This window comes from Delphinus delphis, chromosome 17 (genome assembly GCF_949987515.2).
Source record: "Delphinus delphis chromosome 17, mDelDel1.2, whole genome shotgun sequence".
In the NCBI taxonomy this organism is placed as follows: Eukaryota; Metazoa; Chordata; class Mammalia; order Artiodactyla; family Delphinidae; genus Delphinus; species Delphinus delphis.
The window spans coordinates 36,507,885-36,514,794 of NC_082699.1; the positions used below are offsets into that span (position 1 = coordinate 36,507,885).

Genomic DNA, 6,910 nt, shown 5'->3' on the forward strand with positions numbered 1-6,910 from the left:
TACTTGTTATATATCTTCTCGCTGTAGACCAGAGAGAGAGCGAAGGTAGAGCAGGTTTCATTTTAGATCTGACAGAGGTTCTAGAACTACTTCACCCTATTCTCGGTCAGAACGATCCCATTATGACGACTCTCATTATGATGGTCGTTACCATAGGAGTTCCCCTTATCGAGAGAGGGCACGCTAGTCTCTGCCATATACAGATAACAGGTCAAGACAAAGTTCTGACTCGGATGGTTAGTATAAGAAGACATACTCAAGGCGCACCTTGTCTCCTCCTTGCTCTTACAGAGACATAAGATGCCATCCTCCTATTCTAAATCTGATGGAGACTGTAAAACTGAGTCCTCTTACTTAGAGATGGAAAAAAGAGGAAAGGATTCTTCAAAATTAGAAGGAGAATCCAAAAGGACTTCAGAAAATGAAGCAATGAAAAGATGTTATTCTCCCACTAATGAACAGGGATTCTGACGCGGGTCATCATATTCCAAGCACAGTAAGAGTGCTTCCCATTATAAGTCTGCCCTTCAAAACCTGCAACCAAGTCTGATAAATTTAAAAATTCTTTATGTTGTACAGAATTGAATGAGGAAATCAAACAGTCTCATTCTTTTAGTTTACAGACTCCTTGTTCAAAAGGTAGTGAATTAAGAGTGATTAGTAAAGTTCCTGAAAGAGAGAAGATTGGGTCGCCATCTCCATCAAATCGATTAAATGATTCACCTACTTTTAAAAAGCTAGATGAATCACCTGTTTTTAAGTCTGAATTTATAGGACATGATAGCTATGACAGTATTAAGGAATTAGACTCTTTATGTAAAGTGAAGAATGATCAATTAAGAAGTTATTGTCCCACCAAATTTAATATAAACGGATCTCCTGGGGCAGAATCTGATTTGGCAACATTTTGCGCTTCTAAACGTGACACTGTTTTGATGTCTTCTGATGATAGTGTGAATGGATCAGAGGTATCCCCTTTGGTCAAAACGTGCATGCTTTCATCAAATGGATTTCAAAACATTAATAGATGTAAAGAAAAAAACTTGGATGATACTCGCATGCAGCATAGTAAGTCAGAAAGCCCATTTAGAGAAACAGAACCTCCAGTGTCACCACACCAGGATCAACTCATATCTTTGCCAGTTATGACTATAGATTATTCCAAAACAATAGTCAAAGAACCAGTTGATGTGAGAGTTTCTTGATGTAAAACCAAAGATTCAGATATATACTGTACTTCAAACGACAACTGCCCTTCTTTGTGTCATTCGGAGCTGAAAATACTGAGCCTTTAGTAATGAAGATTTCTTCAAATAGCTTTATGAATGTGCATTTGAAATCAAAAACAGTTATATGTGATAATGGAAGTCTGACAGATCAGCACTCAAAATTTGCATGTGGAGAATATATGCAGAGTGTTGGTAGTACTAGTTCAGCTTCTGTTAATCATTTTGATGATTTATTTCCACCTACAGGGAGCTCATGTATTGCTTCATCTCTTCAGAGTCTTACATGAGGGACAAACGTAGACAGTTTAACTCTCTTGCAATGTGGAGAGAATACATCTCCAGTTTTGGATGCTGTGCTGAAGAGTAAAAGCTCAGAGTTTTTTAAAGCATGCAGAGAAAGAAATAATAGAAGTAGCTAGTGGTCTTCCTCATTCAGGAAGAGGATTTGCTTCCTGGGAAAACAGGCATAATAATGGACTATCTGGGAAATGTGTGCAAGAGACTCAAGAAAAAGGGAACTCCATACTGCCTGATAGAAGAGGAAGACCAGAAATCTCTTTAGATGAAGAAGGTGGAAGAGGACATGCATGTACTTCTGATAACTCAGAAGTTGTATTTTCTTCTTGAGATTTGAATTTAATCATGGAGGACAGTGATGGTGTAATATATACCTTAAAATGTGACAGTAGTGGTCATGTCTCAGAGGTTGTATCCACTGTCCATGAAGATTATTCTGGTTCTTCCAAAAGTTCAAGTGATGAAAGTGATTCGGAAGATACAGATTTTGATGATAGCAGTATCCCAAGAAACTGTTTTCAGTCTGTTGTGGTTGTGCCAAAGAATTCTACTTTCCCATGGAAGAAACAAGTCCTTGTTCTTCTCGGAGCAGTCAAAGTTACAGACACTATTCTGACCACTGGGAAGATGAGCGATTGGAGCCAAGGAGGCATTCATATGAGGAAAAATTTGAGAGTATAGCAAGTAAAGCCTGTCCTCAAACTGAGAAGTTCTTCTTTCATGAAGCAACAGAGAAGAATTCAGAAATCTCTTTTACACAGCCCAGCCAAAAACAGATAGATAATCACCTGTCTGAAATTGCTCATCCTCAGAGTGATGGGGTTGATATTACAGTCATACAGACATAAAATATGATCCTCTAGGTCATCCAAACTCTGAGGAAGCAGTGAAAGCCAAAATAACTTCTAGGCAGAAAGAAGAGCTGCCAGTTTATTCTTCTGATGATTTTGAAGATGTCTCAAGTAAGTCTCGGCAACAGACCACTTTCCCTAACAGGCCAGATAGTAGACTGGGAAAAACAGAGTCAAATTTTTCTTCTTGTGAGATCTCCCAAGTGGATGGTTTCCGTTCATCATCAGAAGAGCTCAGAAATCTAAGGTGGGACTTCTCTTAACAAGAAAAGCCTACTATCACATATCAGCAACCTGACAGCAGCTATGGAGCCTGTGGTGGACACAAGTATCAGCAAAGTGCAGAACAGTATAGTGGGACAGGTAATTACTGGCAAGGCAATGGCTACTGGGATCCAAGATCAGCAGGTAGACCACCTGGAACTGGGGTTGTGTATGACCGAATTCAAGGGCAGGTACCAGATTCCTTAACAGATGACCGTGAAGAGGAGGAGAATTGGGATCAACGTGGAGGATCTCACTTTTCAGGCCAGCCCAATATTTTTTTTCTGTCCCTTCAGAAGGACAAGGTGTCAGTGCAAGCACCTGAAATAAGCAGCAATTCCATTAAGGACTCTTTAGCTGTGAATGAGGAGAAAGATCTTTTGAAAAACTTAGAAAAAAATGATATGAAAGATAGAGGGCCTCTTAAAAAAAGGAGACAGGAATTGGGGAGTGATTCTGAAAGTGATGGTGAGCTTCAGGACAGAAAGAAAGTTAGAGTGGAGGTAGAGCAGGGAGAGACAGCAGTGCCTCTAAGCTCAGCATTGGTTGGGCCTTTGTGTGTCATGAAGGACTTCAGGGACCCAGAGTGGTGGAAGGAGTGTGCCAAACAAGGGAAGATGCCTTCTTACTTTGATCTGATTGAATAAAATGTTTATTTAACAGAAAGAAAGAAGAATAAATCCCATCGGGATATTAAGCGAATGCAGTGTGAGTGTACACCTCTTTCTAAAGATGAAAGAGCTCAAGGTGAAATAGCATGTGGGAAAGATTGTCTTAATCATCTTCTCATGATTGAATGTTCTTCTCGTTGTCCAAATGGGGATTATTGTTCCAATAGACGGTTTCAAAGAAAACAGCATGCAGATGTGGACGTCATACTCACAGAAAAGAAAGGCTGGGGCTTGAGACCTGCTAAAGACCTTCCTTCGAACACCTTTGTCCTGGAATATTGTGGAGAGGTACTTGATCATAAAGAGTTTAAAGCCCGGGTAAAGGAGTATGCACGAAACAAAAACATCCACTACTATTTCATGGCCCTGAAGAATGATGAGATAATAGATGCCCCTCAAAAAGGAAATTGCTCCCGTTCATGAATCACAGCTATGAACCAAACTGTGAGACTCAAAAATGGACTGTGAACGGACAACTGAGAGTTGGGATTTTTACCACCAAACTGGTTCCTTCAGGCTCAGAGTTAACATTTGACTATCAGTTCAGGAAGGAAGCACAGAGATGTTTCTGTGGGTTGGCTAATTGCCGGGGTTACCTGGGAGGAGAGAACAGAGTCAACATCAGAGCAGCAGGAGGGAAAATGAAGAAAGAACGATCTCGGAAGAAGGATTCGGTGGATGGAGAGCTAGAAGCTCTGATGGAGAATGGTAAGGGTCTCTCTGATAAAAACCAGGTGCTCAGCTTATCCTGGCTAATGGTTAGAATTGAAACTTTGGAACAGAAACTTACCTGTCTCAAGCTCATACAGAACACACATTCACAGTCTTGGCTGAAGTCCTTTCTGGAACGTCATGGGCTGCCTTTGTTGTGGATCTGGATGGAAGAACTATGTGATGGCCGGGAAAGTAACCAGAAGTTTCAGGAAGAGATTATAAAGACTTTGGAACATTTATCCATTCCTACTAAAAATATGTTGGAGGAAAGCAAAGTACTTCCTATTACTCAACGTTGGTCTCAAACCAAGACCGCTGTCCCTCAGCTGAGAGAAGGAGATGGGTATTCTACGGAGAATACATCACGTGCTCACACACTTTCTCTAAGCTGAGCATAGAAGCTGACACAGACACCCCCAAGAAGCTAATGTTTCGCAGACTTAAAATTATAAGTGAAAATGGCATGGACAGTGCGATCTCTGATGCTATCAGTGAGCTAGAAGGCAAGGATGGCAAAGAGGACCTTGACCAGTTAGAAAACGTCCCTATAGAAGAAGAGGAACAACAGCTACTCACACAACAGCTGCCTGAATCAAAGTTGATAGTGAAATTGCTGTGGAGGCCATTAAGCTACCCACATCTGAACCAGAGGCTGACACTGAAATAGAGCCTAAAGAGAGCAATGGCACAAAACTAGCCGAACCTATTGCTGAGGAAACACCATCCCAAGATGAAGAGGAGGGTGTACCTGATGTGGAGAGTGAGAAGAGCCAGGAACAGCCACATAAAACAGTAGATATAAGTGATTTGGCCACCAAGCTCCTGGACAGTTGGAAAGACCTAAAGGAGGTATATCGAATTCCAAAGAAAAAGCAAACTGAAAAGGAGAGCACAATAACCGAACAAGGAAGGGATGCTGTTGGCTTCAGAGATCAAAGTTGCCCCCAAAACTCCTAACAGGTCAAGAAAGAGAGACCCAGACAAACAAACTCAAAATAAAGAGAAAAGGAAATGAAGGGGTTCCCTCTCACCACCTTCTTCTGCCTATGAGCGGGGAACAAAAAGGCCAGGTGGCAGATATGATACACCAACTTCTAAAAAGAAAGTACGAATTCAAGATCGCAATCAACTTTCTACAGAGGAGCGTCGAAAGTTGTTTGAGCAGGAGGTAGCTCAGCGGGAGGCTCAAAAACAACAGCAGCAGATGCAGAACCTGGGAATGACGTCTCCACTGCCCTATGACTCTCTTGGCTACCATGCCCCTCATCACCACTTTGCTGGCTACCCACCAGGTTACCCCATGCAGGCCTATGTGGATCCCAGCAATCCTAATGCTGGTAAGGTACTCCTCCCCACACCCAGCATGGATCCTGTGTGTTCTCCTTCTCCTTAAGATTATTCTCAGCCCTTGGTGGGACATTCTACAGAACCCCTTGCTGCCCCTCCACCTGTGCCAGTGGTGCCACATGTGGCAGCCCCTGTGGAAGTTTCCAGTTCACAGTATGTGGCCCAAAGTGATGGTGTGGTACACCAAGACCCCAGTGTCACCATCCTGCCAGTGCCAGCCCCAGGCCCAGTCCAGGGACAGAATTATGGTGTTTGGGATTCAAACCAACAGTCCATGAGTGTACAGCAGCAGTACTCTCCTGCACAGTCTCAAGCAACCATATATTATCAAGGACAGGCTTGTCCAACTGTCTATGGTGTGATGTCACCCTATTCACAGACAACTCCACCAATTGTACAGAGTTATGCCCAGCCAAGTCTTCAGTACATCCAGGGACAACAGATTTTCACAGCTCACCCATGAGGAGTGGTGGTACAGCCAGCCACAGCCGTGACTACAATAGTTGCACCAGGGTAGCCTCAGCCCTTACAGCCACCTGAAATGGTTGTGACAAATAACCTCTTGGATTTACCACCCGCATCTCCTCCCAAACCAAAAACCATTGTCTTACCTCCCAACTGGAAGACAGCCCGAGACCCAGAAGGGAAGATTTACTACTACCATGTGATCACAAGGCAGACTCAGTGGGATCCTCCTCCTTGGGAAAGCCCAGGAGATGATGCCAGCCTTGAGCATGAAGCTGAGATGGACCTGGGAACCCCAACATATGATGAAAATCCCATGAAGACCTCAAAGAAGCCTAAGACAGCAGAAGCAGATGCCCCCAGTGAGCTGGCTAAGAAAAGCAAAGAAGTATTCAGAAAAGAGATATCCCAGTTCATCGTCCAGTGCCTGAACCCTTACTGGAAACCTGACTGCAAAGTGGGAAGAATTACCACAACTGAAGATTTCAAACACCTAGCTTGCAAGCTACTCATGGCGTTATGAATAAGGAGCTGAAGTACTGTAAGAACCCCGAGGACATGGAGTGCAATGAGAATGTGAGACACAAAACCAAGGAGTACATTAAGAAGTACATGCAGAAGTTTGGGGCTGTTTACATACCCAAACGGGACACTGAATTAGAGTGACCTTCAGGGCCAGGGTGGGAGGATGGGCAAGCTGGTAGGAGAGATTCTGAGGAGAAGAAATCCCGTGGGCCCTCTCTCCCCACCCCACTCTCAGGGCTGTGCTACTGATGACACATCACCCTGGGGAATTCAAACCTGCAGAATGAGCTTACAAAAATGAGCTCCATCTACAACAAGCGGTCCCTGGTTGTGAGCTGTTGGTAGAGGCCATCTGATGCAAGGGTTTAGGCCCTTGAGACCTTCCCTTCTGAGACCCCGGCCAGGCCTGACCCCACTCTCAAGGCTGGGTCTCCTCTTTGGCAGTGCTGTCAGCGCACAGACTCATGTGCATCCTCACCTACGACCCCTTACCCTGACGATCTGTATTATATTTTAAGGTATATGTGAATGTATTGAAAATAATTTG

General features: G+C 43.5%; 1 pseudogene; it reads left to right on the top strand.

Annotated features, from left to right (window-relative positions):
• The first annotated feature begins 345 nt into the window (after positions 1-345).
• LOC132440244 (histone-lysine N-methyltransferase SETD2 pseudogene) lies at positions 346-6,504 on the top strand (annotated as a pseudogene).
• Positions 6,505-6,910: the final 406 nt, after the last annotated feature.